At 43.9% G+C, this 27,823-nt stretch overlaps 1 pseudogene; it reads left to right on the top strand.

Moving 5' to 3' along the window:
• LOC139555197 (syndetin-like) overlaps nt 1-27,823 on the top strand; it is a 174,722-nt pseudogene that overhangs the window by 118,824 nt on the left and 28,075 nt on the right.

Here is a 27,823-nt window from a genome sequence, read left to right as displayed (position 1 = left end):
CTCCTCAGATGTGAGTCCTTGAATGTCAACTGGAAGGCTACAAATCAGGCTTAATCAAGACCAACAGGATGGATAGGAGAAGAGTTTCAGCCAGACATCAACATTTCTCTGCTGTACATGACTGTTATTTGGACTGTTATATATCAAAGTTATCCTTGATTATGGATGATCAGTAGAAATAGTGGCCAATTACGTTCAGTGGCACATTTCATCCTTTTCTGGCCTCTGGCTGTTTGGGTGTTAAACAAACCCACCCTTATAGGCTACACATCAAGTCCTGTGGTCAAAAATAACTCCACAGAAATGGTTGTGAGCATACGTACATCTTTAGGTGCTGGGCTAATAATTGATGTCTGGCAATCACATAATTTCTTCATTGTGACCTCACAGGAAGAAAAAACAGGAAGTGTGTCTAACACCTCCCTCCCTCCCACTCTCTTTTTCCATATTTGTCTCCTGTCTCATCCGCAGCACATCACTCCAGACAGCTACTTCCCCTGCCTGAGCGACCTGTGCAAGGCATTATGGGAGGTGATGCTCAGCTATCACCGGACCATGCAGTAGCACGAGGAGCATGACAAGGAGGACTCCGCAACCGCCACAGGTATACCTGTCCCACCAATACCTAGCCCATCCCCTTAATTCAGCACAACACTAGGCCTTTGGCTGACCAATAGCCCCTCCCCTTTAATTCAGCATTGCACGGTCCCCTCCCCTTTAATTCAGGCAAGCGACCACTAAAGCCCTTATACACTGTCCATCCTCTAACCTCTCGTACTTCTATAGCCCTGATTCCCTTATTCTTAATACACCTAAAGCCCTGATTCCCTTATTCTTAATACACCTAAAGCCCTGATTCCCTTAGGCTTATTACACCTAAAGCCCTGATTCCCTTAGGCTTAATATTCCTAAAGCCCTGATTCCCTTAGGCTTAATACACCTAAAGCCCTGATTCCCTTAGGCTTAATATCCCTAAAGCCCTGATTCACTTAGGCTTAATATCCCTAAAGCCCTGATTCACTTAGGCTTAATATCCCTAAAGCCCTGATTCACTTACGCTTAATACACCTAAAGCCCTGATTCCCTTAGGCTTAATACACCTAAAGCCCTGATTCCCTTAGGCTTAATACACCTAAAGCCTTAATTCCCTTAGGCTTAATACACCTAAAGCCCTGATTCCCTTACGCTTATTATACCTAAAGCCCTGATTCCCTTAGGCTTATTACACCTAAAGCCCTGATTCCCTTACGCTTAATACACCTAAAGCCCTGATTCCCTTAGGCTTAATACACCTAAAGCCCTGATTCCCTTACGCTTAATACACCTAAGCCCTGATTCCCTTTCGCTTAATACGCCTAAAGCCCTGATTCCCTTAGGCTTAATACATCTAAAGCCCTAATTCCCTTAGGCTTAATACACCTAAAGCCCTGATTCCCTTACGCTTAATACACCTAAAGCCCTGATTCCCTTAGGCTTAATACATCTAAAGCCCTGATTCCCTTAGGCTTAATACACCTAAAGCCCTGATTCCCTTAGGCTTAATACACCTAAAGCCCTAATTCCCTTAGGCTTAATACACCTAAAGCCCTGATTCCCTTAGGCTTAATACACCTAAAGCCCTGATTCCCTTACGCTTAATACACCTAAGCCCTGATTCCCTTTCGCTTAATACGCCTAAAGCCCTGATTCCCTTAGGCTTAATACATCTAAAGCCCTGATTCCCTTAGGCTTAATACATCTAAAGCCCTGATTCCCTTAGACTTAATACATCTAAAGCCCTGATTCCCTTACGCTTAATACACCTAAACGCCTCGAACATCCCATATAATAAAGATCGCTTCTTTAGCCGCCCTCACCTTTACGTTGTACAGTTCACCTTGCATTTCTGCTGCCATAGTTTCCCCTCGTCCTCTAGACGTTCTTAGAAGCTAGACACTTTTTTTTAGCCATCCCTAAATCAATTTAAGCTGATTGTGTAAAGAAATATATAAAAAAGAAAGGGGAGTTGACTTTCATTAGGGAAAAGGGGATACCTACAGTAGTTAGTTGCACAACTGAATGAGTTCAACCTAAATGTGTCTTCCGCATTTAAGCCAACCCCTCTGAATCAGAGAGGTGCGTGGGGCTGCCTTAATTCATGTCCAGGGGAGCAGTTTAGGGGGTGGTGGTGGTGGGGGTTAACTGCCTGGCTCAAGGGCAAAACGGCAGATTTTTCCACCTTGTCGGCTCGGGGTTTCAAATCGTTTTTTGGGGGTTAATCGCGTTTAACCGCTAAGCTACCTGCCACCCCCATTACTGTCCCACAGACGTAAACCCGGAGATTGATTTGATTTCTAAGTATTGCATTTGACCTTTATAGAGAGCAGAGCTACCGTTTCAGGTTTATTGTTGAGTAAAGTTCTCTATTTCTGTAAGGCACGACGCTGGTAGACGAGAAGCAAGTACAGGGAGTGAACATTTAATTAGCAACAGACAGGACAGGACAGCATCTGGACATGAACACATAACGACGTTAATGCTGACACCGGGAACAAAGTGAGGAGCTGAGGACCGAGATAGGGAAGTCAATCATCAAAGGAGTCCAGGTGAGTCCCATATTGTGCAGCTGCTAATGATGGTGACAGGTGTGCGTAATAATGGCAGCCTGGAGCGCCAGAGGGAGAGCGGGAGCACGTGTGACAATTTCTTCCTATTAGTTTTGCCTTTTCAAATACTTTGTCAATCAGCAGTAGCTTTCACTCAAATGCGGAACTTGTCCTTTCTCTGTGGAAAAGGTGTTTCCTTTCCTCCTTCTGTATGTTGGATTAATTAAGAAAATGGGCGATGACGAGTAGGACCATGGTGATGCCTTATCCCCTGATCACAGCGATTGATGGATTTGTAAGTATTGCATTTGCCCTTTATAGAGAGCAGAGCTACGGTACTGCCTTCTCGTCTGCCCCCCTCATATAACGAAAATGGTTGTGAATGCGCAGCGCTGCATTTGCACAGCCCACACAGCACACATTGGCGTGATGGTATGGGTAATTGAGGTTGAATTTGTTACCGCACTTACCAGTGTGTTGATAGTCAAGTGGAATTGGTTTTCTAGTGTTGCTTCAGTGGCTCTCCCTCTTTCAGGCTGTCCATGTAGAAGGTCATTGAACCAACCAAGCCTGAAAGTGATAGGTGCTTGTGCTTTGTTGACGCCAACACACTTTGAAAAGTCACCGAGCCCTCCAACGACCTCTTGAATCTAATGTTTCTAATGATTAATCTAATGATTAGATGAATAATAAAAAAGAATCCACACGGTGGAGATAAATGGAGATAAACTGTGATATTTAAACCTGTAAATATACAGTACATTTCCATTCCATTATCATGTTAATTTCAATTTAAGCACTGTTTTGATTGATATTTGTAAGAGAAAAATATGTATGTATTTATCCTAATTACAGACATCATGTCCCTCAGTGCTCACCCCATGTTAGGAGTTATTTATGTATTATTCATGTATTTATTAAGGATGATTCCGTACAGCCACAGGGAGGACCACGCATTGTTTACGTGATATTTAAATTAGATCAAATGAATGACGTATGGAGTGTTCTACTTTTCTGAGAAACCCAACCCCCCCATCACAATCAAACAGGGTTATCAAGTGCAATACTGCTATGGTCTCCAAAACAGGGTTTTACATGTTATTATAAGGTAGCTAAGCTAATGGCCTATCTGCTGGAAAGGCAGAAGGTGTATTTTATATATACACCTACTCAAATATTTTATATTTGGGATTCATCAAAGTAGCCACCCTTTGCCTTGATGACAGCTTTGCACACTTTTGGCATTCTCTCAAACAACTTCATGAGGTAGTCACCTGGAATGGATTTCAATTAACATGTGTGCCTTGTTAAAAGTTAATTTGTGGAATTTCTTTCCTTCTCAATGCGTTTGAGCCAATCAGTTGTGTTGTGACAAAGTAGGGGTGGTATACAAAAGATGCAGAAGATAGCCCTATTTGGTAAAAGACCAAGTCAATATTATGGCAATAACAACTGAAATAAGCAAAGGGAAATGACAGTCCATCATTACTTTAAAGACATGGTCAGTCAATCTGGAAAATTTCAGTCGCACTTGGAGAGTGATGAAGTGCTGCATCAGATGACCTGGCCTCCACAATCACCCAACCTCAACCCAATAGAGATGGTTTCAGATGAGTTGGACCCCACAGTGAAGGAAAATCAGCCAACAAGTGTTCAGCATATGTGGGAACTCCTTCAAGACTGTTGGAAAAGCATTCCAGGTGAAGCTGGTTGAGAGAATGGCAAGAGTGTGCAAAGCTGTCATCAAGGTAAAGGGTGGCTACTTTGAAGAATCTAAAATCTAAAATATATTTGGATTTGTTTAACACTATCTTCGTTACTACATTATTCTATTTGTGTTATTTCATAGTTCTGATGTCTTCACTATTATTCTACAATGTATAAAATAGTACAAATAAAGAAAAACCCTTGAAGGAGTAGGTGTCCAAACTTTTGACTGGTACTGTATGGCTCTATGAGCCAGAGAGATGCAGGTAGCTAGATAATTTGAGACCACAAAGGCAGTCCAAGATGTATGTTGGGATAAGCAAGAAAATTCCAGCTTGTGTCATCACTACTATCACCTTACTAAGGTATCCAAGTCTGGAACAAACAACCATTGGCTCTGTTTCAATGGCGATAAAGTTTCAGTTTAATAATTTAGCAAAGTTTTCTATTCCTTCCTATTAGTTTGCATTTTCAAATACGTTTTCAATCAATAGTAGTTTTGGCTCAGATGCGGAACTTGTCCTTTCTCTGTGGAAAAGGGGTTTAATTTCCCCCTTCAGTTCATTGGATTGATTAAGAAAATGGGCGATGACGAATAGGACCACGGTAATGCCTTTATCCCCTGATCACTCACTGGTGCCGTTGAGACTTCGGCTGAGATCCAAATGGTGTTCTATTCCCTGTGTAGTGTACTAAATAGGGAATAGGTTTCCCGCGTGCGTTTCAAGTCTCCAGCTTCCAAACCTTAGTTAAGCATATCTCCTTGTTCTGTGAGTGAAGGGACATTCAGTTCTAATCAGAGGAGGCGGGGCCATCCATCAAGAGGTGCTGTCATATCAGTGCGTGTGATTGGCTGTCCTCTACTACCCTCTAAGTGAAGGTGTCCTCACTCTGCAAACGCTTTCACCCTTCCTCTACGTAAAGGGTGTGTGTGTTTGGTGCGTGTGTGTGTATTCGGTTTGTGTGTTCTTATAAGTGGGTGTACATGTCTGTGTATACCAAAGCCTTAAGAAGAGTGATTCGCATGCTGGTCTTAATTTGTCAGACTGTCCGGTGTGTCCTTGTCCCCAACACGTTCTACCGGGCGCCCTGCATGACCGCCAGGCTCCTCTCTGTCATTGGAGAAAATAATTGAAAGGTCCTTTGATGGCTGCAACGCTACGGATGCATCCCAAGTGGCACCCTATTCCAGATAAAGTGCCCTGCTTTTAACCAGAGCCCCTATTCAGGGAATAGGGTGTTATTCGGTACGCAGCCTGCATCACCTCTATGGAGCGTCACCACAGCTGCTATAATGAACCTGTCACCATGATGTATCAGTAATTATTGTCACCACTCAATAAAGGGAAGTTGTTTCTGAATTGAATATGGGCGAAGGGTTCCCTCCCATCTTGCCAAATTGAATTTGCAGCCTTAGCTCACCCACTGTCATATTCGATCAGCTCGGACAGGTCCTCGGTGGTGAGAGGATAAATGGCTGCTGTTAGTGGATTGGTTACAAGCTCACAGCACTGACTGGAACCCTTCGTATTGACCTTTCACTAAACATACACTCAATCCAGGACAGAGGGGACCTTGACACGTGTAGCTTTGCCTCATTCTAAGATGAAACCAACATAAAATGAAATCAAGATCGATGAAATAGTAAAGTTTGCTGTTGGTGAACAAGTTGGGTTTTTTCACGGTCATTTGTGATTGGTTTATGATGTGGCGACAAGTAGCCTAGTGGTTAGAGCGTTGGACTAGTAACCGAAAGTTTGCAAGATCGAATCCCCGAGCTGACAAGGTAAAAATCTGTCGTTCTGCCCCTGAACAAGGCAGTTAACCCACTGTTCCTAGGCCGTCATTGAAAATAAGAATTTGTTCTTAACTGACTTGCCTAGTTAAATAAAGGTAAAATAAATAAAAAATTAAAATGTCTTAGAGGCATAGGATTTCTCACAACATGTCCTGTTTTTTGTGTTATTTCTTGGTGTGACTCTATGATATATTAAGGCCTAACTTGGACAACTGCCTTCCTTGATTCAGTCCAAAAGTGACTCCATAGTTAGCGTAACAGATGACGTCATTGATACGTAGCTACACCAGTTCCTTCTGATCCTGATCATTTAGGCATTTTCATGTACATGATTGCTTGGTTAATTATGCGTGTCTGAGACATTAAATAATACAGCAATCCCCGGGTGGAAATTGACAATTACGCCTTCCATTGCCTCTGCTACTTACCTCTGTATTTGTTAAGGCGGCTTCTCTCCTTCATTTGCCGGACCTATCAGCAGGTAAATTGCTTTCCCTGGCCTGTGACCAGCTTTGTTGTGTGTTTTCACACTCCAACGTCATCTTCGTCACTTCCAACGCGATGAGGTAAATGTGGTTGCCAGGTCAAAAGATGAATTATAAACTGGGTGGTTCGAGCCCTGAAAGCTGACTGACTGACAGCCATGGTATATCAGACCGTATACCATGGGTATGACAAAACATAGCATTTTACTGCTCTAATTACGTTGGTAACCAGTTTATAATAGCAATAAGGCATCTCTGGAGTTTGTTGTATATGGCCACTATACAACGGCTAAGGGCGGTATCCAGGCACTCCGCGTTGCGTCGTGCTTAAGAACAGCCCTTAGTCGTGGTATATTGGCCGTATACCACACACCCGTGCCTTATTGCTTAAATAACAAGTAATTCATTCGTTTTAGATGGGTGTTTAAATTACTTTTTGGCTGGCTAGGATTTGACTGGAGACCGTCCAAGTTTCTCAAGGCTCCTTGTCACAGTTTTATCTTGTTGAATTACTTGGCGAAACTACATCTTGGAACTTTGTGCTGTAGTCTGTGAGACGTTGGCTGGTTGTTTTCTGGCATCCTTCCTTTCCGTTGTCGGGGGAGGATATCTGTTTACAATTTTGAAATGTGTAATAGTAACACAATGAAAGCCCCTGGATGCTGTTTCATCACACCTCACTCACTTCCCAGATTCTTCCTTGTCCAACGTTAACTGCTTTGACCCTGCTGTGATATTTTTCTGGAGAACATTGCAATGACTTCTCTCACTATATTAATTCATATTATGCTGGTGTCAAACTGAGGCCCAACCTGGATAGAAAGTAACCTAGAACTACTTTATCTAACCATTTAAGTCTTTGCACGGTTACATCACCCTCCTCATCGGGCTCCTCTCCTCTTTCCTCCCTCCCCTGTTCCCATTAGTAGCATTAACCTTTTCTCTACATCTCCCAGACAGTCAGAAGAGCTAATCTCCCTTCTTACTCACGTTGTTAAAGACATGCTCTGGAACTTTGGCGACTACGAAGTATTTTTTAAATCTTTCGCTTTGGGCTGGATGTGTCAATGTGTAGTTCATACACGCATAATCTGAGCAGAATTACTATTTTACCTCAATTAGCCACGACATCTCTAGTTTGAAAGCAAAAATGGAGCTGACGGATAGGGCTGCCGTGCTTCTAGCTCTTAGGAAACTTATTTATAGTATTTATATATATATATTTTATTTTACCCCCTTTTCTCCCCACTTTCGTGGTATCCAATTGTAAGTAATTACTATCTTGTCTCATCGCTACAACTCCCGTACGGGCTCGGGAGAGACGAAAGTCGAAAGCCATGCGTCCTCCGAAACACAACCCAACCAAGCCGCACTGCTTCTTTACACAGCGCGCCTCCAACCCTGAAGCCAGCCGCACCAATGTGCCGGAGGAAACACTGTGCACCTAGCTACCTTGGTTAGCGCGCACTGCGCCCGGCCCGCCACAGGAGTCGCTGGTGCGCGATGAGACAAGGATATCCCTACCGGCCAAACCCTCCCTAACCCGGACGACGCTAGGCCAATTGTGCGTCGCCCCACGGACCTCCAGGTCGCGGCCGGCTGCGACAGAGCCTGGGCGCGAACCCAGAGTCTCTGGTGGCACAGCTAGCGCTGCGATGCAGTGCCCTGAACTACTGCGCCACCCGGGAGGCCTCAGTATTTATATTTTTATGTGTTATTTCTTAAGTTATTAGTCCAGGAATTGATTTGTGTTATGACATACAGCCAAGAAGAACTTTTGGATATCAGAGCGGTGGTAACTCACCAGCATTACCAGCATTACGACCAGGAATAATAGTCTGATCCTTTGTTTGTACCCCCCAGGGCAATTGAACTGATTCCAGAGGCTGATCCAAAACACCGCTGGTGGAAAAGAGGTACTCGGAGTGGACTTCTAGTCCGACTCAGGAGGTGCGCATACCACCCACCGCTTCCGAGTATATTACTCGCTAATGTTCAGTTACTGAATAATAAAGTTGACGAGCTCAGAGGGAGTATTTCCTTCCAATGAGACATTAGGGATTGTAACAGTCTGTTTCACGGAAACATGGCTCTCTAGGGATATACTGTCTGAGTCTGTACAGCCAGATGGGTTCTCAGTTCATCTCGCAGACAGGAATAAATATCTCTCTGGGATGAAGAAGGGCATGGGTGTATGTTTCATGATTATCTACTCATGGTGTGATTGTGATAACATACAGGAACTTAAGTCATTTTGTTCACCCGACCTAGAATACCTCACAATCAAATGCCGACCATATTACCTCCCAAGAGAATTCTCTGCGGTTATAGTCACAGCCGTATATATTCTCCCTCAAGCAGATACCACGACGGCCTTCAAAGAACTTCTCTGGACTTTATGCAAACTGGAAACCACATATCCGGAGGCCGCATTTATTGTAGCTGGGGATTTTAACAAAGCACATTTGAGAAAAACATTACCGAAGTTCTACAAACACATTGACTGTACAACTCACGCTGCTAAAAGACTCGACTACTGCTACTCCAACTTCCGGGATGCCTACAAGGCCCTCCCCCGCCCTCCCTTCGGCAAATCTGATCACCAATCCATTTTGCTCCTCCCTTCCTAGAGGCAGAAATTCAAACAGGAAGTACCCGTGCTAAGGACTATTCAACGCTGGTCTGACCAATCGGAATCCACGCTTCAAGATTGTTTTGATCACAGGTACAGGGATATGTTCCGGGTGGCCTCCGAGAACAACATAGATGAATACCCTGACGCGGTGACTGAGTTTATCAGGAAGTGTATAGGAGATGTTGTACCCACTGTGACTATTAAAACCTACCCTAACCAGAAACCGTGGATAGATGGCAGCATTCGCGCAAATCTGAAAGCGAGAAACATCGCATTTAACCATGGCAAGGTGACTGGGAATATAGCAGAATACAAACAGTGTAGTTATTTCCTCCGTAAGGCAATCAAACAGGCACAAGGTCAGTATAGAGACAAAGTGGAGTCGCAATTCAACGGCTCAGACATGAAATGTATGTGGCAGGGTCTACAGACCATCAGACTACAAAGGGAAAACCAGCCACGTTGTGGACACAGTCTTGCTTCCGGACGAGCTAAACACCTTCGCTCGCTTTGAGGATAACACAGTGCCACCGACTCGGCCCGCTACCAAGAACTATGGGCTCTCCTTCTCCGTGGTTGACATGAGTAAGACATTGAAGCGTATTAACCTTTGCAAGGCTGCCGGCCCAGGCGGCATCCCTAGCCGCGTCCTCAGAGCATGCGCAGACCAGCTGGCTGGAGTGTTTACGGACATTTTCAATCTCTCCCTATCCCAGTCTGCTGTCCCCACATGCTTCAATATGTCCACCATTGTTCCTGCACCCAAGAAAGCTAAGGTAACTGAACTAAATGACTATCGCCCCGTAACACTCACTTCTGTTATCATGAAGTGCTTTTAGAGACTAGTCAAGAATCATATAATTCTACTTTACCTGACACCCTAGACCCACTTCAATTTGCTTACTACCCCAATAGATCCATAGACGATGCAATCGCCATGGCACTGTACACTGCCCTATCCTATCTGGACAAGAGGAAATGTAAGAATGCTGTTCATTGACTACAGCTCAGCATTCAACACCATAGTACCCTCCAAGCTCATCATTAAGCTCAAGGCCCTGGGTCTGAACCCCGCCCTGTGCAACAGGTGGTGAAGGTAGGAAACAACACCTCCACTTCGCTGATCCTCAACACTGGGGCCCCACAAAGATGCGTGCTCAGCCCCCTCCTATACTCCCTGTTCACCCATGACTGCCTTGCCACGCACGCCTCCAACTCAATCATCAAGTTTGCAGACGACACAACAGTAGTAGGCCTGATTACCAACTAAGACGAGACAGCCTACAGGGAGTAGGTGAGGGCCCTGGGTGTGTGGTGCCAGTAAAATAATCTCTCACCCAACGTCAGCAAAACAAAGGAGTTGATCGTAGACTTCAGGAAACAGCAGAGGGAGCACCCCCTATCCACATTGACCGACCGCAGTGTAGAAGGTGGAAAGCTTCAAATTCCTTGGTGTACGCATCACTGACAAACTGAAGTGGTCCACCCACACAGACAGTATGATGAAGAAGGCGCAACAGCACCTCTTCAACCTCAGGAGGCTTAAGAAATGTGGCTTGGCACCTAAAACCCTCACAAACTTTTACAGATGCACAATTGAGAGCATCCTGTCGGGCTATATCACCGCCTGGTACGGCAACTGCACCGCCCGCAACCGCAGGGCTCTCCAGGGGTGGTGTGGTCTGCCCAACACATCACCAGGGGCAAACTACCTGCCCTCAAGGACGCCTACACCACACGATGTCATAGGAAGGCCAAAAAGATCATCAAGGACAACAGTCACCCGAGCCACTGCCTGTTCACCCTGCTATCATCCAGAAGGCGAAGTCAGTACAGGTGCATCAAAGCTGGAACCGAGAGACTTCTATCTCAAGGCCATCATACTGTTAAATAGCCATCACTAGCACATTAGTGGCTGCTGCTCTTTATACATAGACTTGAAATAACTGTCCGCTTTAAAAATTTCACTTTAATAATGTTTACATATTTTGCATTACTCATCTCATATGTATATACTGTATTCTATCCTATTCTACTGTATCTTTGTCTATGCATTACTCATCTCATATGTATATACTGTATTCTATCCTATTCTGCTGTGTCTTTGTCTATACTGCTCTGATATTGCTCGTCCAAATATTTATATATTCTTAATTCCATTCCTTTACTTTAGATTTGTATGTATTGTTGTGAAATTGTTAGATATTACTGCACTATTGGAGCTAGAAACACAAGCATTTCACTACACCTGCAATAACAGCTGCTAAACATGTGTATGTGACAAATAACATTTGATTTGATTTGACCGTTTTTCTTGAAGTTGTGCTGCGCCATTTTACCTCCATTTTCTCCCAAGTGGGCCAGCCCCCTAGCAATTCGAGTTCTAGCCAATGAGCTTCAGCCCCTCACCATTTGAGTGACAGCTAGCAAGATGCACACACATCAGAGTGAGAGAGAGCGAGCGCAATGACGTGGTGCACATATGCGACGTAGCGCTACTTTCAGAACTACTGGCTAACAAGTATATAAAAGTACCAGAGAATCTCTTTTATGAACACTATCCCCCTCTGTGTCATACTGTCATGTAACAGTGGGCCTAGGCTGTGCCTTGTTTCATTCTTTCTTTTGTTCCATTCTTTCTTTCAGGGAGTGACTCATGCAGTCGTTCTTATCTCAGTCAGGACAGACAACCGTGGGGCAATTTCTTTCCCTCTCTGTGATACGGTTAGGATGCACCGATGGGTAATTCTTAGCTTTCCAGGTGTTTTATGTCAAAAGAACTCTCCTGTTGTTCCAGAGAAAGCGAGACTATCTATACCGTAATTAACTTCCCAAATGATATATTGTATTATCTTTTGTGTTGTCTTTGGGGTCAAAGTAGAAAAAGCTCAGTAACAGGCCTGTAATCATACTCCGGTATCTCGGATGATGTAGTGGTCATTTTAAAACAGGTGGATTTTAGATTTAGAACACAAATGTCTGACCAGTCAAAGTGACAAACGCACTACATGGCCTAAAGTATGTGGACACTCCTTCAAACTTGGCTATTTCAGCCACCCTCGTTGCTGACAGGTGTATAAAATTGAGCACACAGCTATGCAATCGCCATAGACAAACATTGGCAGTAGAAAGGCCTTACTGAAGAGCTCAACGTGGCACCGTTATAGGATGCCACCTTTCCAACAAGTCAGTTCGTCAAATTTCTGCCCTGCTAGAGCTACCCCGGTCAACTGTAAGTGCTGTTATTGTGAAGGAGCAACAGCGGCTCAGCTGCGAAGTGGTAGGCCACACAAGCTTACAGAACAGGACCGCCGAGTGCTGAAGCGGGTAGCTTGTAAAAATCGCGTGTCCTCGGTTGCAACACTCACTACCGACTTCCAAACTGCCTCTGGAAGCAACATCATGAAATGGGTTTCCCATGACCAAGCCCAATGCATAGTGCCAACTGTAAAGTTTGGTGGAGGAGGAATAGTGGTCTGGGGCTGTTTTTCATGGTTCGGCTAGACCCCTTTTTCCAGTGAAGGGAAATTTTAATACTACCGCATACAATGACATTCTAGACGATTCTGTGCTTCCAACTTTGTGGCAACAGTTTGGGGAGGGCCCTTTCCTTTTTCAGCATGACAATGCCCCCGTGCACAAAGCGAGGTCCATACAGAAATGGTTTGTCGAGATCGGTGTGGAAGAACTTGCCTGGCACTTGGTTGTGCAGGTAAGGTGAGATCTTTACATAATGGGTCCATCGATTGAAGTGTAAACACATTCCAAACAGTTCTGGTAAACTGAGTAGTCAACACCTCGTGACAATAACTATTTGGCTTGCCATTCTATAACACCCTTTTTAACAGCGATACATTGCCAGGAAGCTGCAAACATTCAAACAACCGACTGCGAGCCAGGCCTAATCGCCCAACATCAGTGCCCGACCTCACTAATGCCCTTGTGGCTGAATGGAAGCAAGTCCCTGCAGCAATGTTCCAACATCTAGTGGAATGCCTTCATAGAACAGTGGAGGCTGTTATAGCAGCAAAGGGGGAACCAACTCCATAATAATGCCCATGATTGTGGAATGAGATGTTCAACATGCAGGTGTCCACATACTCAAAGTAGCCACACTTTGCCTTGATGACAGTCCATCCAATCAGGAGAGAGAAATGTGATCATTTGTGCTCTTAAATAAAGAAAGATGATGGTGAAATGGTCACCAGCTCAAACACATGACCTTGTCAGATTTACGATCAAATTCTAAAACTTTCCAACATGTTTGTTACACTCTAAGCTTAGTTAAATTACTTTCTCCAGCATATTTTTTAAAATGTTGTTGCAGCCTTGAACATCATTTGGCTGACTTGAACAAGTGGATGTTGGAGTGTGGGTTTAACTGCATTTTGGAAGATGGTATCTATCATCCCGTCTGCATCATTTGGCTGTCTGACTCACCTCTGGGTGGGGAGGGGGAGGTTAGTGCTACCTAGTGGAGCTTCACTCTCAAGGCTGAGATCATGGAGAGAACTGATTGACCTTCATTGTCAACTGCCAAGCAGCATTTCTTTGTTTCCCATCCAAACGCCATCGCCTCTGAGTTTAATGAGGCTTCCGGAACTGACAAAATTCTGTCAGTATGCCTGCAGTGGTGATGGTACATAGTTATCCATTAAGTCAGTCAATAGGATATGTACAGGATAGGGTTGATCTAAAGATCATGTTACTTCAGTGTTGTGACAGCAAAATGTTAGCTAAATATATAGCTTATCGTACTAAGGTCAATAGGTCTAGGAATAGATTTGACATTGTGGATTTCATTTCAACAATGGAAGTAGTACTTGTTCTATTGATAGACCACTTATCAAAGGGGATTAAACAGAGAGTTTTAGATAAAGAGTATCTCAATTAAACACCCCAGTTGCAGTCATAATCTGGGTCAGTGCAAATATCAGCTTCCGTCCACCCTCTGACTGCGGTTCCTGTAAAGAGATTAGTACAGTAGTCCAAGTCCTCTGGATGAAGCTGCAGTCTGCACAAAGAAAAATCGAAAGAAAAATGTTTTGTGGGAAAATGTGAAGTGGAGGTGAAAGTCCTCACAAGGTGAAACTAACCACAAATGGGCCTCAGTTTATTTGACCTGAGTTCTCCAGTAGATTGTCTGTTCTGTCTGTGATGTCATACTGTTCTCCAGTAGGTTGTCTGTTCTCTCTGTGATGTCATATTGTTCTCCAGTAGGTTGTCTGTTCTGTCTGTGATGTCATACTGTTCTCCAGTAGATTGTCTGTTCTCTCTGTGATGTCATATTGTTCTCCAGTAGGTTGTCTGTTCTCTCTGTGATGTCATACTGTTCTCTAGTAGGTTGTCTGTTCTCTGATGTCGTGCTGTTCTCTGTCATTGTTCTGATGTAAAGATGAAATCACCTTCAGGGTTGTGTTCAGTAGAGCACACTGTAACAAAATGCATTAGAACAGAAAACCAAAAGGAGTGTTTCTTATTGGACAAGTCCAGGTAGTCCCTCCCTGTTTCGGTTCAGTTCAAGTTTTATCGTCACATGCACAAGTACAGTAAAATGCTTAACTTGCAAGCTCTAACCCCAACAGTGCATAAATCAATATCTAAATAATAACTCCTAGTAAATTATATATAATAAAGAAGACACAATAAATAAAAGAGGAAGCTATATACAGGGTCCGTTCTAATACCACATTTACAATGTGCAGGGATATTTTTATTTTATTTCACCTTTATTGAACCAGGTAGGCTAGTTGAGAACAAGTTCTCATTTACAACTGCGACCTGGCCAAGATAAAGCAAAGCAGTGTGACACAGACAACAACACAGAGTTACACATGGAGTAAACGATAAACAAGCCAATAACACAAAAACAAGTCAATGACACCGTAGAAAAAAGAAAGTCTATATACAGTGTGTGCAAAAGGCATGAGGAGGTAGGCAATAAATAGGCTATAGGAGCGAATAATTACAATTTAGCAGATTAACACTGGAGTGATAAATGAGCAGATGATGATGTGCAAGTAGAGATACTGGTGTGCAAAAGAGCAGAAAAGTAAATCAAATAAAAACAGTATGGGGATGAGGTAGGTAGATTGGGTGGGCTATTTACAGATGGACTATCTGTAAATAGCTAGGTTAGCTGCTCAGATAGTTGATGTTTAAAGTTGGTGAGGGAAATAAAAGTCTCAAACTTCAGCGATTTTTGCAATTCGTTCCAGTCACTGGCAGCAGAGAACTGGAAGGAAAGGCGGCCAAAGAGTTGTTGGCTTTGGGGATGATCCGTGAGATATACCTGCTGGAACGTGTGCTACGGGTGGGTGTTGTTATCGTGACCAGTGAACTGAGATAAGGCGGAGCTTTACCTAGCATAGACTTATAGATGACCTGGAGCCAGTGGGTCTGGCGACGAGTATGTAGCGAGGGCCGACTAGAGCATACAGTAGCGAGGGCCGACTAGAGCATACAGGTCGCAGTGGTGGGTGGTATAAGGTGATTTGGTAACAAAACGGATGGCACTGTGATAGACTGCATCCAGTTTGCTGAGTAGAGTGTTGGATGCTATTTTGTAGATGACGAAGTCGATCCTCGTAGGATAGTCAGTTTTACTAGGGTAAGTTAGGCGGCGTGAGTGAAAGGAGGCTTTGTTGCGAAATAGAAAGCCGATTCTAGATTTGATTTTGGATTGGAGATGTTTAATATGAGTCTGGAAGGAGAGTTTACAGTCTAGCCAGAAACCTAGGTATTTATAGTTGTCCACATATTCTAGGTCGGAGGCGTCCAGGGTGGTGATGCTAGTCGGGCCGGCGGGTGCGGGCAGCGAACGGTTGAAAAGCATGCATTTGGTTTTACTAGCGTTTAAGAGCAGTTGGAGGCCACGGAAGGAGTGTTGTATGGCATCGAAGCTCGTTTGGAGGTTAGTTAGCACAGTGTCCAAGGAAGGACCAGAAGTATACAGAATGGTGTCGTCTGCGTAGAGGTGGATCAGGGAATCGCCCGCAGCAAGAGCGACATCATTGATATATACAGAGAAAAGAGTCGGCCCGAGAATTGAACCCTGCGGTACCCCCATAGAGACTGCCAGAGGTCCGGACAACATGCCCTCCGATTTGACACACTGAACTCTGTCTGCAAAGTAGTTGGTGAACCAGGCGAGGCAGTCATTAGAAAAACCAAGGCTATTGAGTCTGCCGATAAGAATACGGTGATTGACAGAGTCGAAAGCCTTGGCCAGGTCAATGAAGACAGCTGCACAGTACTGTCTTTTATCGATGGCGGTTATGATATCGTTTAGTACCTTGAGCGTGGCTGAGGTGCAACCGTGACCGGCTCGGAAGCCGGATTGCACAGCGGAGAAGGTACGGTGGGATTTGAAATGGTCAGTGATCTGTTTATTAACCTCTTGGCGCACGGATCCCTTTAGCGGGATAATTTTCATCAACAACCGCTGAATTGCAGAGTGCCAAATTCAAAAGAAATTGCTAAAAATATTTATATTCATGAAATCACAAGTGCAATATAGTAAAACACAGCTTAGCTTGTTGTTAATCCACCTGTCGTGTCAGATGTTGAAAATATGCTATACAAAAAAAGCAATCCAAGCGTTTGTGTGAGTTTATCGATCACTAGACAAAACATTACGAACAGCTAGCAGCAATGTAGGTTTGTCACCAAAGTCAGAAAAGCAATAAAATGTATCGCTTACCTTTGATGATCTTCGGATGTTTGCACTCACGAGACTCCCAGTTACACAATAAATGTTCCTTTTGTTCGATAAAGATGATTTTTATATCCAAAAACCTCAATTTGGTTTGCGCGTTATGTTCAGTAATCCACAGGCTCGTGCCGGTCATGAAGGGCAGACGAAAATTCCAAATAGTATCCGTAAAGTTCGTAGAAACATGTCAAACGTTTTTTATAATCAATCCTCAGGTTGTTTTTAACATAAATAATCGATAATATTTCAACCGGAGGGTAAACTATTCAATACAAACAGAAATAAAATGTCGAGCTACCACTTTCGCGCGCAATAACTAATCAAGGACACTGACGCGATTTGATAAATCTCGCTCATTTTTCAGAATAAATTCTTGAAACTATGTCTAAAGACTGTTCACACCCTGAGGAAGCCATAGGAAAAGGAATATGGTTGATATCCCTTTAAATGAAGGAAAGGCAGGCAATGGAACAGGGATTTTTCAAAATAAGAGGCACTTCCAGGTTGGATTTCCTCAGGTTTTCTCCTGCAAAATCAGTTCTGTTATACTCACAGACAATATTTTGACAGTTTTGGAAACGTTAGAGTGTTTTCTATCCTAATCTGTTTATGCAAATTATATGCATATTCTAGCATCTGGGCCTGAGAAATAGGCCGTTTATATTGGGAACGTTATTTTTCCAAACATAAAAATTCTGCCTCCTAGCGTCAATAAGTTAATATCTTGACTTTCGAAGACTTTAGATAGGCAGGGCAGGATGGATATAGGTCTGTAACAGTTTGGGTCTAGGGTGTCACCCCCTTTGAAGAGGGGGATGACCACGACAGCTTTCCAATCTTTAGGGATCTCAGACGATACGAAAGAGAGGTTGAACAGGCTGGTAATAAATCAAATTAGGGGTTGCAACAATGGCGGCGGATAGTTTTAGAAAGAGAGGGATTTGGGTGAAGGAGAAGCTGGGGAGGCTTGGGCGAGTAGCTGCGGGGGAGGCGGAGCTGTTGGCCGGGGTTGGAGTAGCCAGGAGGAAGGCATGGCCAGCCATTGAGAAATGCTTATTGAAATTTTCGATTATTATGGATTTATCAGTGGTGACCGTGTTACCTAGCCTCAGTGCAGCTGGGAGGAGGTGCTCTTGTTCTCCATGGACTTTACAGTGTCCCAAAAATGTTTGGCGTTAGAGCTACAGGATGCGAATTTCTGCTTGAAAAAGCTAGCCTTTGCTTTCCTGACTGACTGCGTGTATTGGTTCCTGACTTCCCTGAAGAGTTTCATATCGTGGGGACTATTCGATGCTATTGCAGTCCGCCACAGGATGTTTTTGTGCTGGTCAAGGGCAGTCAGGTCTGGAGTGAACCAAGGGCTATATCTGTTCTTAGTTCTGCATTTTTTGAACGGGGCATGCTTATCTAAGATGGTGAGGAAATTACTTTTAAAGAATGACCAGGCATCCTCGACTGACGGGATGAGGTCGATATCCTTCCAGGATACCCGGGCCAGGTCGATTAGAAAGGCCTGCTCGCAGAAGTGTTTTAGGGAGCATTTGACAGTGATAGTCGTTTGACCGCGGACCCATAGCGGATACAGGAAATGAGGCAGTGATCGCTGAGATCCTGATTGAAAACAGTGGAGGTGTATTTGGAGGGCAAGTTGGTCAGGATAATGTCTATGAGGGTGCCCATGTTTACGGATTTAGGGTTGTACCTGGTGGGTTCCTTGATGATTTGTGTGAGATTGAGGGCATCTAGCTTAGATTGTAGGACTGCGGGGTGTTAAGCATATCCCAGTTTAGGTCACCTAACAGAACGAACTCTGAAGCTTGATGGGGGGCGATCAATTCACAAATGGTGTCCAGGGCACAGCTGGGAGCGGTGGGGGGTCTATAGCAGGCGGCAACAGTGAGAGACTTATTTCTGGAGAGGTTAATTTTTAAAATTAGAAGTTCAAACTGTTTGGGTATAGACCTGGAAAGTATGACAGAACTTTGCAGGCTATCTCTGCAGTAGATTGCAACTCCTCCCCCTTTTATCTTGAGGGAAAATGGTGTAGCTGAGTATGGAAATCTCAGAATTGTTGGTGGCCTTCCTAAGCCAGGATTCAGACATGGCAAGGACATCAGGGTTGGCGGATTGTGATAAAGCAGTGAGTAAATAGCAAACTTAGGGAGGAGGCTTCTGATGTTGACATGCATGAAACCAAGTTTTTTTCTATCACAGAAGTCAACAAATGAGGGTGCCTGGGGACACACATGGCCTGGGTTTACCTCCACATCACCCGAGGAACAGAGGAGGAGTAGGATGAGGGTACGGCTAAAGGCTATCAAAACTGGTCGCCTAAAGCGTTGGGGACAAAGAATAAAAGGAGCAGATTTCTGGGCGCGGTAGAATAGATTCAGGGCATAATGTGCAGACAGGGGTATGGTGGGGTGCGGGTACAGCGGCGGTAAGCCCAGGCACTGAGTGATGATAAGAGAGGTTGTATCTCTGGATAAGCTGGTTATAATGGGTGAGGTCACCGCATGAGTGGGAGATGGGACAAAGGAGGTATCAGCGGTATAATGAGTGGAACTAGGGGCTCCATTGTAAACTAAAACAATGATAACTAACCTAAACAACAGTATACAAGGCATATTGACATATGAGAGAGACATATAGCGAGGCATAAAGTAATCACAGGAGTTGATTGGGAGAGCTAGCTAAGACAACAACGGGTGAGACAACAACCGCTAATCAGCTTAAACAACAACAGGTAAAATGGCGATGAATGGGCAGAGAGGGTCGGTTAACTACACACAGGGCCTGAGTTCGGGGCTGGGGCCGACAGATAAACAAAATAAATAAATAAACAGAATGGAGTACCTTGATTAATGGTCCAGCGGGCATCAGCTATGTAGCCAAGTGATCATACTGGAGTAGTTTGAGGTAGATATGGACATGTAGGAGGGGGATTTGGAGAAATTGACTGGTAGCAGGATAAATAATAATAATAATAATAATAAACAGTGACGGGTGGGTGTGTGCATGGTGGAGTGTGTGTGATAGGTGGATATACATGTAAACAGGGCTGGAAAATGACTGGTAGCAGGAGTATATAAATACTGATGGTTATATACTAGTGGTAAGAACAGGGGTGTACTACTAAGCTAACATATGGAGGGATAAAACATTTTTTAGGGAAATATTACATTTGGCCAACTACTATAGCCCATAGAAACGCATTGAATAACACATTCATTTATTTAATTTTAACATTTAACCTTTAACTCGGCAAGTCAGCTTAGAACAAATTCTTATTTACAATGACGGCCTACCCCGGCCAAACACGGACGACGCTGGGCCAATTGTGCGCTGCCCTATGGGACTCTCAACACGGCCGGATGTGATACAGCCTGTATTTGAACCAGGGACTGTAATGACGCCTCTTACACTGAGATGCAGTGCCTTAGACCGCTGAGCCACTCATAAGGAATAACGTTTTGAAGTGTCTGTCCTATATCTAGGAGATATAAGAAAGCTCAGTAAATATTCTGTTTTTGGGTGGACACACCCCAAAACCCCTTATTTTTGTTGGCACAGAACTACCTCCATACTTTATTTATTTGTATTGGTTACATTCAGAGGAGTCCTGTGGCACTTGTGGGGGTCAAAGCAAAACAGAGAACGCCATCGTGTTCATGAGAGTCCCCTTTCCACAGTGGAGTCATATTAGTTTCTAGGCCAAACTGTTCGGACGCTACAGACGTTTTCGTGAAAAGACTGATCGTGGTCTGACAAACACTGCTCTAGCTCTGTCAACTTTCACCGCAGATGCGGAAGGCCGACATAGACGGATACAGTGGATTGAGATGCATCCAATTCAACAAAAAGATATCTCTACCTTAAACTGACAGATTGACGGATAAACTTAGATTGTCTCCCCTTCATCTACACTGATTGACGTGGATTTAAGACATCAATAAGGGATCATGGCTTTCATTTGGATTCACCTGGTCAGTCTATATCAATGAAAGAGCAGATCTTCCTAATGTTTTGTATACTCAGTGTATACTTCACATGTGAACAGGAGTAATAGTGGCCAGTACCAGGAGAGAATAGATAGATACTAATGGTAATTGCAATCAATAATCAATGAACAGCAGCGTAGTGGTAATAATACATTTAATCAATAATCATTTTAGCAGGGATGCGGGGGGGAGCAGCAGTTGTTAGGCATTTAACAGTCTTATGGCCAGGGGATAAAAGCTGTTTAGAAGTCTGTTGTTCTGAGCCTTGATGCGCCGGTACCACCTGCCGTACGGGAGCATGGAGAACAGTCCATGTCTCGGGTGGCTGGAGTCTTTGGCAATTTTCCGGGGCGTTCAGTACGTTTTCTTCTGTTCAAAGGATAATTAGCACAACTCAGATGTTCTATTCTCGGATGGCCTGGGAGATTTTTTTACCGACTGGCAGTTATCACCTTTTCTGTATGAATGAACCCCTCTTATGCCCTGTTTCATAATCCCTGGATTATATTGCATACGTATCACATACCTGAATATTTCCCACTTTCTATAGCTAGGGATTTCAATAAGTAGGGATGTCACTCCAAAAGACAAAGCCTGTCCAACCTCTGTCTTCGTCTAGATTACCCTTTATTTTTTCTTCTCTTTTTGATCCAGTTTAATGTCAGTGGTCTCAAAGGATGGTAGTGGTGGAGTCTTCAAACCTTGTGCTGTTGGTACAAAATACATAGTTTAGCCTTTTGAGGTACCTTGTCTCAGGCTGAAGTTAACTTCTTGCCTGCAAGGTCTTTTTCTTCTCCATTTGTCCTTGCTTGCTGTGTTTGGGTGCATTTTCCACTGCGGCGGTTCTGTGATGAAATTGCCCTTTAGAGCTGTAGGGGTTGGGAGTGACCTCTCTCAGACACCTCCCACAAAGTTCAAGGTCATCTCAAGCTCAACCACTTTCCGTCAGTGGAATTCAATGTTGATCCTCCAAATACTCCATGTTTTATGCTTCCTCTTGAAATGCATGGACTGTAGCCAACTAGGCACAGACCAGCTTCATCCTTCACTGCTTCATGTACACACTCATGAATACCATATCAAACACACACACCGATGCGGCAGGTAGCCTGGCGGGTAGGAGCATTAGGCCAGTAACCGAAAGGTTGCTGGATCGAATCCCCAAGCTGACAAAGTAAAAATCTGTTGATGCGCAAGGCAGTTAACCCACTGTTCCCCGGGCGCCGATGATGTGGATGTCGATTAAGGCATCTCCCCGCACCTCTCTGATTGAGAGGGGTTGGGTTAAATGCGGAAGACACATTTCAGTTGAATACATTCAGTTGTACAACTGACTAGGTATCCCCCTTTCCCAATAATACACACCATATCAGACACACACACATCAATACACACCATATCAGACACACACACATCAATACACACCATATCAGACACACACACATCAATACACACCATATCAGACACACACACATCAATACACACCATATCAGACACACACACATCAATACACACCATATCAGACATACACACATCAATACACACCATATCAGACACACACACACATCAATACACACCATATCAGACACACACACACATCAATACACACCATATCAGACACACACACATCAATACACACCATATCAGACACACACACATCAATACACACCATATCAGACACACACACACATCAATACACACCATATCAGACACACATACATCAATACACACCATATCAGACACACACACATCAATGGAACAGGTTGTTCCTTTAATCTCAACATATCTCCTTTCTGTAAAACATGCTTAATAAATGGCATCCTCTTGTTCTGTTCCTTAAACACCAAGGCTACGTCCCAAAGGGCACCCTATTCCCTATATAGTGCACTCCTTTTGACCAGGTCCCACAGGGAATAGGGTGCCATTTGAGACAAAGCTTAGATGAAATCACTTGCCTTAGCAGACACAGGGTTGACTAATGACAGGGACTGTTTGGAAGCAAACGGGAGGCCGCCCTCAACGCGTTATGTAAAATAATCAAAACATGCGTTCCTTCTCTGTCTATGTGAGGGATAGTTAGGAGATGCAGAGCGACAGTCCTGAGCCTGACCTCTTCGTCACATTGTGAATCTCAGCCCCGCTGTCTTCTAGAGTTTCCTCATTGTGTGGCTTCTTGTGGTGTCTCAGAACAGTTGATTAATCTAGTTTCCTCACTGTGTGGCTTCGTGTGGTGTCTCAACAGTTGATTCATCTAGTTTCCTCACTGTGTGGCTTCGTGTGATGTCTCAACAGTTGATTCATCTAGTTTCCTCACTGTGTGGCTTCGTGTGATGTCTCAACAGTTGATTCATCTAGTTTCCTCACTGTGTGGCTTCGTGTGATGTCTCAACAGTTGATTCATCTAGTTTCCTCACTGTGTGGCTTCGTGTGATGTCTCAACAGTTGATTCATCTAGTTTCCTCACTGTGTGGCTTCGTGTGATGTCTCAACAGTTGATTCATCTAGTTTCCTCACTGTGTGGCTTCGTGTGATGTCTCAACAGTTGATTCATCTAGTTTCCTCACTGTGTGGCTTCGTGTGATGTCTCAACAGTTGATTCATCTAGTTTCCTCACTGTGTGGCTTCGTGTGATGTCTCAACAGTTGATTCATCTAGTTTCCTCACTGTGTGGCTTCGTGTGATGTCTCAACAGTTGATTCATCTAGTTTCCTCACTGTGTGGCTTCGTGTGATGTCTCAACAGTTGATTCATCTAGTTTCCTCACTGTGTGGCTTCGTGTGATGTCTCAACAGTTGATTCATCTAGTTTCCTAACTGTGTGGCTTCGTGTGATGTCTCAACAGTTGATTCATCCAGAGTGTCCTCACTGTGTGGCTTCGTGTGATGTCTCAACAGTTGATTAATCCAGAGTGTCCTCACTGTGTGGCTTCGTGTGATGCCTCAGAACAGTTGATGTGTTGTAGTCTATTGTATGTAATTTCATATGGAGGGAACGACGAAATGGAGTGAGGGAGACTCACCCAGGCTTCATCGAGAAGAATTGTGTTACGTCAATGGAGTCTTGTCAAATGCATTGCAGCCATTTGTTACATGGTTTTTGTTCGCATATTGGGGTCTATGCAGAGAGACAAAATACAGAGTCAGCCACTTACTACACGCAGTCAGCCACTTACTCACAGCCTTGACTGCAGAGGATAGGCAACATTCCCTCATATACAACAAGTCTTCAGATCTAAGGCAGTTTCCCTCTTCCTCTGTCCTTCCCTTCTTCTCTCTGGGGACGGATGCCTGGGGAAGGCTTCCTGGGCTGGCAGAGAAAGGCATTGTGACCTCTTTAGTGTCAAAGTCTGAATGACAATGTCTTTCTCCCGCTGTTCTGTTCCTGTCATCACATCATCTACAGAGGAAACACTGAGGCTAATGAGGAGGGTATGGCCGTGGGACTCATCATCAGTAGCATGATGGCTAATGTGGATGAATGCCAACTTTACTGTTTGCATGGGGTTGGAAAATTCCTGTTAGTATGACGGGGTGGAAAAGCAAAGATGACACTGTTACTGCTACGAAGATGGAGGTGGAATATGTTTATGTTATTAAGATGGAGGTTGTAAAGCAAAGGTATCACTGGTACTATTAAGATGGGGGTTGTAAAGCAGAGGTATCACTGGTACTATTAAGATGGAGGTTGTAAAGCAGAGGTATCACTGGTTCTATTAAGATGGAGGTTGTAAAGCAGAGGTATCACTGGTTCTATTAAGATGGGGGTTATAAAGCAGAGGTATCACTGGTTCTATTAAGATGGAGGTTGTAAAGCAGAGGTATCACTGGTTCTATTAAGATGGAGGTTGTAAAGCAGAGGTATCACTGGTTCTATTAAGATGGAGGTTGTAAAGCAAAGGTATCACTGGTTCTATTAAGATGGAGGTTGTAAAGCAGAGGTATCACTGGTTCTATTAAGATGGAGGTTGTAAAGCAGAGGTATCACTGGTTCTATTAAGATGGAGGTTGTAAAGCAGAGGTATCACTGGTTCTATTAAGATGGAGGTTGTAAAGCAGAGGTATCACTGGTTCTATTAAGATGGAGGTTGTAAAGCAGAGGTATCACTGGTTCTATTAAGATGGAGGTTGTAAAGCAGAGGTATCACTGGTTCTATTAAGATGGAGGTTGTAAAGCAGAGGTATCACTGGTACTATTAAGATGGAGGTTGAAACACTCGTTTCTAGTTTCATGTTTTCTACTCTCCTATTGCAAGGACATCATATTTTCATTTTCCCCTATTTTTGTATATCAATTACATTTTAATTTGCCATCTGTGAATCCAATCCAATCTGTTCCAGTGTCAGTTCCAGATACATCTGAACGAGCAACTGACATCATGAGTCACTATTAATAACACAACAACAGATGACAGAATAAGGCCTGGTGCTAAAGTGTGATGTATTTATGAATCAGTGTGTGATTTGTGTCCCCAGATGAGACGGGTGCCGCAGACACTGCAGAGGCGGTTGTTGACCACAGCTATGTGAAGAAGAAGCTGGAACACGGCCCCACTCGGATCTGGCAGGTCTGAACACAAGCTTTCTTTCATTTCTACCCTCTCTCATCTCTCCTCTCTTTCTCTCTTTTCCATTCATCTCTCATCTCTCTCGCTCTTTTCCATTCATCTCTCGTCTCGCTTTTCCCACTCTCTCTCTCTCGTCTCTCTCTCCCTCTTCCCATATCTCTGTCTAACAAGTATTCTGCTCCCCTTCTCCCTTCAGGAAGTGCAGCTGAAAGTGAAAGCTTATCTGCTTGGGACCGACATGTCCAACTTCAAATACGATGACTTCATTGTGGTCCTGGATGTTATCAGCAGGTATATAGAAATATAATGAAATAGAATTGGGTACACTCAATATGAACGCCGGCCCACCCATCATGGAACATTGACTTGAATGGGGATCCCCGTTCTAGTAATTCTATTTCTAGGACCACATCCTCATTAGCAATGATTGGTTTGAACGAGGTGGACCGAAAGCCTAAACCTTCCGCCTTGCCCCCTAGTCCATGTGAAACCCCTTGTTTTAAAAGAACCATAACCAGAGCGGAGAGGGAGTTACGTGGGCATAAATGAATCGGCTTGTTCCGCCAACAGAACAAAGTTGTAGTTTGGCTCTTTACAAGCTTGTCAATTAAAGAATCGGGTTTCTGGGTCGGCTGTGTCCTTACGGGCCAGTGGGGAGAGAGAATAGGGGTTCCTCGGGGATCGGTCTCGGGGCCACATGGCTGTGAAGTAACTCTATGGGGTTCATTGAACTATTCAGAAGCTGCTGGCAGATGCTTTTCCTTTCCTCTCCTCGCTTTTGTGTTCTTTCCATCTAATTTTGCACTGCTTCTCATTTGTCTCTCTTTCCCACTCTACCTATTTTTCTCCCTCTCTTCCCCCCTCTCTCTTTCTCTCCCTCTCTACCCCCTCTCTCTTTCTCTGCCTCTCTACCCCCCTCTCTCTTTCTCTCCCTCTCTACCCCCCCTCTATCTCTTTCTTTCCCTCTCCCCCTCTCAGGCTGATGCAAGTGGGGGAGGAGTTCTGTGGCAGTAAGTCCGAGTTGCTACAGGAGTCCATTAAATGACAAAGTGTCATCTAATTCAAGAACTATGACAGGTGAGGCACCTCGCCCCTAGCTAGCGAATGTTTGCCAAAGTTCTATGAATGTTTCCCTGTTTGAACACTGGTCTGATTACATAACAATTCTTCTCTCCTTGTTTTTGAAAGAAAATTTAAAAAATTGTCCATTAAAATAACATCAAATTGATCCGAAGTACAGTGTAGACATTGTCAATGTTTTAAATTACTATTGTAGCTAGAAACGGCTGATTATAATGGAATATCTACATAGGCGTAACAGAGGCCCATTATCAGCAACCATCACTCCTGTGTTCCAATGGCATGTTGTGTTAGCTAATCCAAGTTTATCATTTTAAAGGGCTAATTAATCATTAGAAAACCCTTTTGCAATTATGTTAGCACAGCTGAAAACTGTTGTCTGATTAAAGAAGCAATAAAACTGTCCTTCTTTAGACAAGTTGAGTATCTGGAGCATCAGCATTTGTGGGTTCGATTGCAGGCTCAAAATGGCCAGAAACAAAGACCTTTCTTCTGAAACTCGTCAGTCTATTCTTGTTCTGAGAAATGAAGGCTATTCCATGTGAGAAATGCCAAGAAACTGTAGATCTCGTACAACGCTGTGTACTCTTCACAGAACATAACAGAGCAAACTGGCCCTAACCAGAATAGAAAGAGAAGTGGGAGGCCCCGGTGCACAAATGAGCAAGAGGACAAGTATATGAGTGTTTTTTTGGTTACTACATGATTCCATGTGTGTTATTTCATAGTTTTGATGTCTTCACTATTATTCTACAATGTATAAAATAGTTAAAATGAATAAAAACCCTTGAATGAGTAGTTGTGTCCAAACTTTTGACTGGTAGTGTATATTGTTCCCCCCCGGGCTTAGCGGGGGATATGACATTGTAGCTACTTTTTCTGTCCCCTAATAACTTAGAATGATTCAAGAGATGCTTCTAGATATCTGGTATGTCTTGTGCACTGACGGCACTCCCCGTCCACTGTGTGTTCTTGAATACCAAGTTTCTTATTCTGAATACAAAAGGTGTTACATGACTAACTTATCTGGCACACTGTTTTCTAACATTTTGTAATAATCCCTGTAACTGGTCGGTGTTGTTAGATATGTTGATCCATGTATTCTAACACCTGTAAGCTGTGGGACCAGGACCCTGTAATGTTTGATGTTTACACTGACATTTTGTTTGGATGAATTGTTATTGACCCCCAAGAGAGAGGCGTCAGGTGGGGGGTCTCACAAGCGGGGGGAGGTTGGGGGGTGTGTCTGGTGCC

Source organism: Salvelinus alpinus, chromosome 26 (genome assembly GCF_045679555.1).
Source record: "Salvelinus alpinus chromosome 26, SLU_Salpinus.1, whole genome shotgun sequence".
NCBI classification, from domain to species: Eukaryota; Metazoa; Chordata; class Actinopteri; order Salmoniformes; family Salmonidae; genus Salvelinus; species Salvelinus alpinus.
This window is presented reverse-complemented; position numbering and strand designations above follow the sequence as displayed.